The following is a 10,228-nucleotide window of genomic DNA, read 5'->3' on the forward strand; positions in this document are numbered from 1 at the left end:
CGAGAACACAGCCCTGTTTCACACCACTCAGGATAGGAAAGGGCTCTGATGAGGAGCCACCATGTTGAATTGTGCCTTTCATATTGTCATGGAATGAGGTGATGATACTTAGTAGCTTTGGTGGACATCCGATCTTTTCTAGTAGTCTGAAGAGACCACGTCTGCTGACGAGGTCAAAGGCTTTGGTGAGATCAATGAAAGCAATGTAGAGGGGCATCTGTTGTTCACGGCATTTCTCCTGTATCTGACGAAGGGAGAACAGCATGTCAATAGTCGATCTCTCTGCACGAAAGCCACACTGTGCCTCAGGGTAGACGCGCTCGGCCAGCTTCTGGAGCCTGTTCAGAGCGACTCGAGCAAAGACTTTCCCCACTATGCTGAGCAGGGAGATTCCACGGTAGTTGTTGCAGTCACCGCGGTCACCTTTGTTTTTATAGAGGGTGATGATGTTGGCATCGCGCATGTCCTGGGGTACTGCTCCCTCGTCCCAGCACAGGCATAGCAGTTCATGTAGTGCTGAGAGTATAGCAGGCTTGGCACTCTTGATTATTTCAGGGGTAATGCTGTCCTTCCCAGGGGCTTTTCCGCTGGCTAGGGAATCAATGGCATCACTGAGTTCCGATTTGGTTGGCTGTATGTCCAGCTCATCCATGACTGGTAGAGGCTGGGCTGCATTGAGGGCAGTCTCAGTGACAGCATTCTCCCTGGAGTACAGTTCTAGGTAGTGCTCAACCCAACGGTCCATCTGTTTGCGTTGGTCAGTGATTATGTCCCCCGATTTAGATTTGAGGGGGGTGATCTTCTTGATGGTTGGCCCAAGAGCTCTCTTCATGCCATCATACATTCCTCTGATGTTTCCGGTGTCTGAGGCCAGCTGAATATGGCTGCATAGGTGTTGCCAGTAGTCGTTTGCGCAACGCCTAGCTGTTCTTTGTGCAGTACTTCTGGCTGCTTTAAGTGCTGCGGATGTTAAATCGCTGGGGGCTTTCTTGTAGTTCAAAAGTGCAATGCGCTTAGCGGCTATGACAGGTTCCAGCTCTTCATTATGAGATTGAAACCAGTCTGCATTTCTCTTCGCACTTTTGCCATAGGTGGTCAAAGCTGACTCATAGATGGCGTCTCTGATGTGGGCCCACTTGGTCTCAGCATCCCCTGTGGGAGTGTTTTGAAGGGCTGTTACAAGTGAATTTAGAAATTTTTGTAACAGCTGTGGGTGAGAAATTCTGCTCGTGTTGATGCGCGGGTGGCCCTTCTGCTTGGAATGATGCAACTTCTTTGGTCTGAGTCTAACCTTGCTGCACACCAGGGAGTGGTCGGTGTCGCAGTCCGCACTGTGGAAGCTGCGTGTGATTTGAACACTGTTTAAGGCGGCTCGCCTTGTGACAATGAGGTCTAGCTGGTGCCAACGACGTGATCTTGGGTGCCTCCATGAAACCTGGTGACAGGGTTTAGTGTGAAAGAACGAGTTGGTGATGCAGAGGTTATGATAGGTACACAACTCAAGCAGTCTCTGCCCATTCTCATTCATCCTTCCAACGCCATAGCGCCCAAGGCAGGAGGGCCATGAGTCATGGTCGGCCCCAACCCTGGCATTAAAGTCCCCCAGCAGGAATAGGTGTTCGGTGTTGGGGATGCTACTAATGATGTTATGGAGTTGTTCATAGAACTGGTCTTTAGCTTCAGGTGCGGAACAGAGTGTTGGAGCATAGATGCTGAGTAGGTGTACTGGACCAGAGGTGGTGAGCAGTCGGATGGACAGTATGCGTTCCGAGCCATTTGAGGGAGGCTCTATCATGCTGAGCAAGGAGTTTCTGATGGCGAAGCCCACTCCATGCTGTCTTGGTTCTTCAGGATCCCTGCCCTGCCAGAAGAAGGTGTAGTCTTGCTCTGCTAGAGAGCCACTCGCGGGGAGGCGAGTCTCCTGAAGTGCTGCAATGTCCACATTGAGTCTACTGAGCTCGTTGTTAATGATGGCGGTCTTCCGAGAATCGTTGATTTGTGTAAGGTCTTCCGACAGGCCAGGACACATAGTTCTGACGTTCCAGCTTGCAAAGCGAAGGGCTGGTACCTTCTTTCCTTTTTTCATGTTGTTTGGTGCGGTGTATCAGTCCACCTTTCGGGCAATGACCCTGAGCTCCAAGCACCCATTGAAGCAGGCAGACTGTGGCGGGACAGAACCTTATTGACCGGGGGCTGCCCGGTTTGAGGCGGGCGGTAGCTGTCCAGTGAGGTGCAATGACCTCTCCCACCGACAAAGGCAACCCGTGGCGCCCAGTTTCTACGCCAATTTATCTGGACTTATAACCCGTAACTGCTGCCTTCCGTGTTGTTTCAGTCGCTGTGAGGCAACTATGGAGTGACCTCTCCATGGTGCATGCCTGGGCAAATTTATGGAGGTTGAGAGTTGCCCAGTCGTCAAAACCCCCCTCTCAGCCTTTCTGGTGGGGTCCAAAGGAGTGCAGGACACGACGTTTGGCACCAGTTATATATATATATAATTTGTATATGCATGTAGTTTGTGATGGAAAGCACACCTGCCAAATGGAAACATGTTAATTTTGTCACATGGGACACTACTTAAAACTTTTTTACCAGACATTGTAAAGAACTTGTTTAAAAAAAGCAGACCTGAGCAGCTGATAACATGGTTGCATATTTGCATTCTGAGATACGGTTGAATAGAGAGGCAATGGGAGTGCTCACTGATTCAATTAACAAGCTTGGTCTGGGCAATAGTGGTGATACACATCCTTTGACTGTGTAAGGGCCAAAACTCCATCCCCACAAAGTGTGTCTGGAAAGCTTTGAAATCCAACAACCCTCCCAGAAGCTGCTGTTCCAAACAAAGAGATGGTCACATGACCTACCTGCTGGCCAGACTGGGGCTTTTTTGAACTGTGCCTCACAGAAAGGAATCAGACTGCAATTTGAACAGAAAGGAGAAAGACTGCCACTGGACTAGCAGAAGGAAGATCTCTCTCTCTCTCTCTGTCCAGCAAAGTCGTAGTGGCAACTTCTACGCTTCAAGACTACCAACAAAGCCTCTCTTTGGCCTTCTGGTACTGGAGAAGCAAGCTTGAAATTGTGCACTGAGACCCAGTGAGGACTCCAAGCACTTAACTTCAATCAAGGACATTGTATCAAGGACATTACTACCCAGTAACTGAATTGTATTTATTACAAACTCTACTTCAACACCCCCCCACCCCCGACCCGTCCCCCAATTCCTTCTTCCCCTCTGTATCTATTTGTGTGTGTGTGTTTCTCTCGTATGCATGCGAGCATGGTTGCGTCACGTATTTTAGTAATCTTAACCGAGTTAGAGTGATAAGGCTAATAAACTTACATCTTTCTTGTTTAAAACTAAGAAAACCTGTCTGATTGGTTCATTTGCAATTACAATTAGAGTGCAATGAGCCAGGGCTCACTGAAGACTTAAGCTAAAGTCACTGTGTTTTTAAAAGGCAGCCAAAAGTGTCCTGTTATGGCCAAACCAGGAAAGGGGCAAGAGGGGAGCCTGAGGCCCCTTCCTCAACCAGTCATAACAAGTTATATATAGCCATGCTCTTGTGATCCTAATGGTTATTCTCAAACTCAGCATCAGTCACAAGAGCTTTTTGAGATGTTGTTGCCCTTCTATCCAAGTGGTCAGAAATGTGTTTCACTGATACCTTAATTGGGGTTGGTGTTTGCAGAGGGCTACTACCAATCTGAGAGCCAACCCATAAAACTCTGTACATTGACCTGCCTCATACTGCACAAAAGTGCTCACATGGGACACTAGTCTGCTGGATTCAACTGTATGAGTTACTGCAATCCCACCTGTAGAGTGGCCAACGTCCTTGCAAGTCAAAGTCAACCCTCACAGCTTCCTGTGTTTTGTCACCCAAAGCTCCTCTGGTTGCATGTTGAGAATCCATGTGAGATGGACACACTGGCCTCATTTTCTGAGGCAGCTATAGCATGTGGCAGTTGTTACTGCAGTTCTCAGGCTGGAGAAGCCTCCATGTTCTTCAGCTGACTATTAATGGCAATGCATGCAGGACACTTTCAGCTGCCTTTCAGGGATGTATATAGGGCAGCTGCAAAAAGAGTCCAGGGGCTGAATTTTTAGCACCTTGTTGGGGGCAGGCACAGAGGTAGGCGGGCGTGGAATTTTGCACTGCCAGCCAGCATGCTGTTAATTAGAATGCTTTTGTCAATGTTGGTCATCAAAAGCCATTAACACCCCTTGACTTTGGAAGAGCCAAACCCTCCAACCAAGTATGTTTGCACAGCTTGAGAGGAGAACTTTGAATTTCAAAAAGACCTTCTGGAAACTTCTGTTTCAAACAAAGAGGTGGGCACATGTCATGCCTGCCTGTGTAACTCTGAGAGAGTGGATTGTGCCTCAGAAGGCAGACAGTAACTGAACTCCAAGGGAGAAAGCATCTCTCTCGCTTCCTCTCCAGCAAAGTCCCAGGGGAGCCTTGGCTGCAGCTAAACCTCAAATCTACAGCTCCTCACAGTCAGCAAAAGAGGACGGACAAAGCCTCTCTTCAGCCTTCTGTAACCAGAGAAGCAAACCCGAATTGTGCACATGACCCAGCAAAGACTTCAAGACTTCAATTTCACCTAAGGACACTGGGACTATAATTCCGTATTTAAATTCCATTTTTATTAACGATTCTACTCCAACTCCCCACTCTGCCTTTTCCCCTCTGTATCAATTTGTGTGTGTGTGCCTCTTGTATGAATGTGAGTGTGGGTGCATCGCATGTTTTAGTAATTTTAACCAGTTTAGAGTGATAAGGTTAATAAACGTACATACTTCTTGTTTAAACTCAAGAAAACCTGTCTAATTGGTTCATGTACAATCATAATTAGAGGAGCAGGAGCAAGTGCTCACTGAGGTGGTAAGTTAAATCACTGTGTTAAAAGGGTAAACCCTGTTGCGGTCAAACCAGAGAAGGGGCGAAAGGAGAGCCTGAGACCCCTTCCTCACCTGGTCATAACAACACATAAAGGATCTATTCAATCAGCACCTAGGATGGGCATGGGTTATGCAGAGACATCATGAACTACAGTTATAAACGTAAACCATATTTCCCAGTAGCTATTGACATTGGAAGAACTTGAGAACACAGATTGGTGTAGGATGTATGAGGCATGCAAACTCCTGGGGAAAAGACAGCAACATGCATGATCCTAAGTCAGGAATGACACGCCATTTGCCTGTTAAGGGAGTGAAAGGGGCATTGGGATCCAGACCCATTCAGAAATTCTTGATCTTGCTACATAAAACTCCATCGGAGCCAAATGAAACAGAAATACAATGCTCACAGGCCAGCCTCCTCTGCTCAAGGATGTCCACTGAGGTGCCTACTTCCTCAGATGTAATCTGGAAAGAATTCTGAGTGGCTGTGTCTCCACAGAACAATATCTTGGGGATCTTCTCCAATGATCGTCAGCAGCAGTATTATTACCTTTACTGAGTGCTGTACCTTTCTATCCTGTGACTTAGGTGATTCCATGCTGCTAAAATAAATGGACTGCTTCCTGCCAGTCTGTCTCTTGTTTTTGGAAGATGCCATTGAAAAGTGCATATGGGACAGCGGCAGAATGTCAATATTCATTTTTCAGTCTTGCTACCTGAACATGTTTATTGCAGGGTTGCTTTGATACATGTCCAACAAATAGGAAGTGGACCTCTCAAACATGGAAAACATAGAAACATAGAAAGATGTATGGCACAGAAGGAGGCTGTCTGACCCATCATGTCTTGCCAGCCGAAAAAGAGCTATCCAGCCAAATCCCAACTTCCAGCTCTTGGTCCATAGCCCTGTAGGTTATGACACATAAGGGTGTCTGCCTCTACCACCCTTTCAAGCAGTGAGTTCCAGACACCCCCACCACCTCTCGGTGATTAAATTTCTCAATTCCTCCCTAATCGTTCTACCAATTATTTCTTACCAATTATTCCCCCTGGTTATGACTTCTCTGCTAATGCAAATAGGCCCTTACTATCCATGCAATCTAGGCCCCTCATAGTTTTATACTTCTCAATTAAATCTCCCCTCAGTCTCCTCTGTTCCAAAGAAAACAAACCGAACTTATCCAATCTTTCGTCATAGCTGAAGTTCTCCATCCCTGGCAACATCTGCGTAAATCTCCTATGTACCCTCTCCAGTGTGATCACATCCTTCCTGTAATGCGGTGACCAGAACTGTATGCAGTACTCTAGCTGTGGTCCAAGTAGTATTTTATATTGTTCTAGCCTGAGCTCCCTGCTCTTATATTCTAGGCCTCAGCCAATGAAGGAAAGTATCCCATATGCCTTCTTGGCCAGCTTTTCTGCTTGTCCTGCTACCTTCAGTGATCTGTAGACATGCACTCCAAGTTCCCTGTGTTCCTCTACATTTCTCAAGAATCCTACCATTTATTGTCAGTGAATCACAGAATTGTTACAGTGTAGAAGGAGGCCATTTGGCCCATAATGTCTGCACCAGCTCTCTGAAAGAGCATTTCCTTCAGTCCCATTCCCCTGCCTTCTCCCCATAATTCTGCACATTCTTCCTTTTCATATAACTGTCTAATTCCCTTTTGAATGCTTCAGTTGAACCTGCCTCCACCACGTTCTCAGGCAGTGCATTCCAGACCTTAACCACTCGCTGCGTGAAAAAGTTTTTCCTCATGTCACTTTTGCTTCTCTTACCAAATACTTTAAATCTGTGCCCTCTCGTTCTCGATCCTTTCACAAGTGGGAATTGTGCATTGTCCTGCTTTGTTGGTCCTCCCCAAATGCATTACCTCACACTTCTCTGGATTGAATTCCATTTGCCATTTTTCTGCCCACTTAGCCAGTCCTTTGATATCTTCCCGCAGTCTATAACTTACAATACAAACTACAAACTCTGGAGTTTACTCCTAGCAGGATATCACAGCTGAAGACATCATCTGGGCAGACTACTCAGATTCTGCTAGAAACTTCCAATGCCATTTCTGACTTTGGAATTATAAGTGATCCTCCTTTGAAAAAAGTAAAAATTTCGTTTTAGCAAATGATGCTGATTAAGGAAGGTGCACAGATGTAGTTTTTTATTTGAATGTGTCTGCCAGGAGTAGAACTTTTGAATCCAAGGTAACTTATGCCATTCATACCTTGCTGTGCCAATTCATGTAGAGGACCAACTTATTCACATTAATTTCATCACAGAATGTAAATGTCAGTGCAAATGCATATTTCTTGCTCATATAATGCTTCCTTCTCTATTTACAGAGAACCAGATATCTTTATTGAACAGTCGTTCCCTTTCTTACAAATACAAACTTACAATAGCAGTGGGGTTGAAGTTTTCCTCTATTTGGGGATCTACACTATTTGCAACCCATTTGTTTATTTTAGACCTTTTTTTACACTTCTTTCTGCAATTATCGTCTTACTTCACTTCTCACTCATTAAATTCAATTTCTCCATTTTGTGGCCAGTCTGTTTTTCCCACCTTTCCCCTTCCCCAATTTTCTTCTCCCATCTCTGAAGGTGCTGACTCCTGGATGAATACCATGGACAGTGGATGCCCTCCATTCTTTATGCGGCACACTAGACAATGAGTTGGAAGTGTGATCTGTCTTAGAGCTTTGATATCCATTTTTTAAAAGTTTACTAATGCTAAGAAGAAGTAGGAGCAGGTGGAGGCCATATCGGTTGAGTCTGCTCCACCATTCAATAAGATCATGGCTTATCTTTATCTTCAAGCAAACTTTCCCGCCCAATCCCCATATCCCTTGATTCCCTGAATATTCAGGGATTTCCAGCCCCAAGGCTGGAACTTTACGCATTCTTTAGCTTTCCTAATTACTTGCTGTACCTGCAAACTAACCTTTTGTGATTCACGCACTAGGACACCCAGATCCTTCTGCATTTCAGAGCTCTGCAATCTCTCACCATTTAGATAATATGCTTCTTTTTTATTCTTCCTGCCAAAATGGACAATTTCACATTTTCCCACATTATCCTCCATTTGCCAGATCTTTGCCCACTCACTTAACCTATCTCTATCCCTTTGTAGCCTCCTTATGCCCTCGTCACAACTTAGTTTCCTCCCTATCTTTGTCTCATCAGCAAATTTAGCAACCTAACCTTCAGTCCCTTCATCTAAGTCATTGATATAAATTGTAAAAAATTGAGGCCCCAGCACTGATCCTTGGGGCGCACCATTCGTTACATCTTGCCAACCTGAAAATGACGCATTTATGTCTCTCTGTTTCCTGTTAGCTAGCTAATCTTCTATCCATGCCAAAATGTTATCTCCTACACCATGAGCTTTTATTTTCCGCAATAACCTTCGATGTGGCACCTTAACAAGTTTCCTCATGAAAATCTCAGTACAGTACATGCACTGGTTCCCCCTTATTCACAGTGCATGTTACTTCTTCAAAGAACTCCAATAAGTTGGTTGAACATGATTTCCCTTTCACAAAACCATGTTGACTGTGCCTGATTAACTTGAATTTTTCTAAGTGCCCTGCTATAACATCTTTAACAATAGCTTCTAATAATTTCCCTATCTCAGATGTTAAGCTAACTGGCCTGTAGTTTCCTGCTTTCTGTCTCCCTCCCTTTGTGACTAAAGGAGTTACATTGACTATTTTCCAATCCAATGGAATCTTCCCCGAATCTAGGGAATTTTGGAAAATTAAAATCAACACATCAATTAACTCACTAACCACTTCTTTTAATACCCTAGGATGAAGTCCATCCAGATCCGAGTATTTGTCAGCCCGCAGCTCCAACAATTTGCTCAATACCACTTTCCTAGTGATTATAGTTTTCTTGAGTCCCTCCCTTCCATTTCCTGATTTACTGCTATTTCTGGGATGTTACTTGTCTCCTCTATGGTGAAGACAAATGCAAAATACTTGTTCCATTCATTTGCCATCTCCTTATTTTCTCTTATTAATTCTGCAGACTCACTTTCTACAGGACCAATGCTCACTTTGTTAACTCTCCTTTTTTAAATATCTATAGAAACTCTGACTATCTGTTTTTATATTTCTATCCAACTTTCTCTCATAGTCTCATTTTTCCCTCCTTTATAATCTTTTAGTCATTCTTTGCTACTATTTATATTCTGTCCAATCTTCTGACCTGCCACTCAAGTTTCCACAATTATATGCTTTTTCTTTAAGTTTGATACTATCTTTAACTTTTTTTGTTAACCGTGGATGGTGGGTCCTCCCCTTGGAATTTTTCTTTCTCATTGGAATGTATCTATTCTGTGTATTTTGAAATATCCCTTTAAATGTCTGCCACTGCATCTCTATTGACCTAACCTTAACCTGCTTTTCCAATTCACTCTTGCTAGCTATACGTTCATGCCCTCATAATTGCCCTTATTTAAGTTTAAAATACTCATCTTAGACCCACTCTTCTCTCCGCCAAACTGAATGTAAAATTCAACCATATTATGATCGCTGCTGCCGAGGGGCACCTTCACTATGAAGTCATTAATTACTCTTATATTGGCTCCAGAACATGCTGTTCTAAGAAACTATCCAGAAAGTATTCTATGTACTCCTCATCTAGGCTACCTTTGCCCATCTGATTTTTCCAGTCTATATTTAGATTGAAAATCCCCCTTGATTATCGCCGTACCTTTCTATCAAGCACCCATTATTTCTTCCTTTATACCCCGTCCTACCATGTGGTTATTGTTAGGGGGCCTGTACACCACTTCCACAAGTGAATTCATTTCTCATCTCGACCCAAACCACTTTTCCATCCTGGTTTTCGGAACTTAGGTCATCCCTCTCTATTGTGCTAATACCATCATTAATTAGCAGAGCCACCCCTACACCTTTTCCTTGCTTCCTGTCCTTCCTAAATGTCATGTACCCTTCAATAATCAGGTCCCAATCTATGTCATCCTGCATCCATGTCTCTGTAATGACTATCAGATTGTACTTACTTGTTTCTATTTGTGCTACAGATCATCTGTTTTATTTTGAATGCTATGTGCATTCAGATCCAGAGCCTTTAGTTTTGTCCTTTTATTATTTTTGTCACCTCTAGCCTTGTCTGCTGATTTACTCTTAGATTTGTACTCACTGTCCCTTCCCGTCACAGTCTGTTTATCTTTTCCCATATTAATACCTTTCTCTCTTGCCTTGTCTCTACTCTTTGATTTATCACATCTTCCCAAATTTGATCCCTTGCCCCCAATATTTAGTTTAAAACCCTCTCTACTTC

Source organism: Heterodontus francisci, chromosome 6 (assembly GCF_036365525.1).
Source record: "Heterodontus francisci isolate sHetFra1 chromosome 6, sHetFra1.hap1, whole genome shotgun sequence".
Classification (NCBI taxonomy): domain Eukaryota; kingdom Metazoa; phylum Chordata; class Chondrichthyes; order Heterodontiformes; family Heterodontidae; genus Heterodontus; species Heterodontus francisci.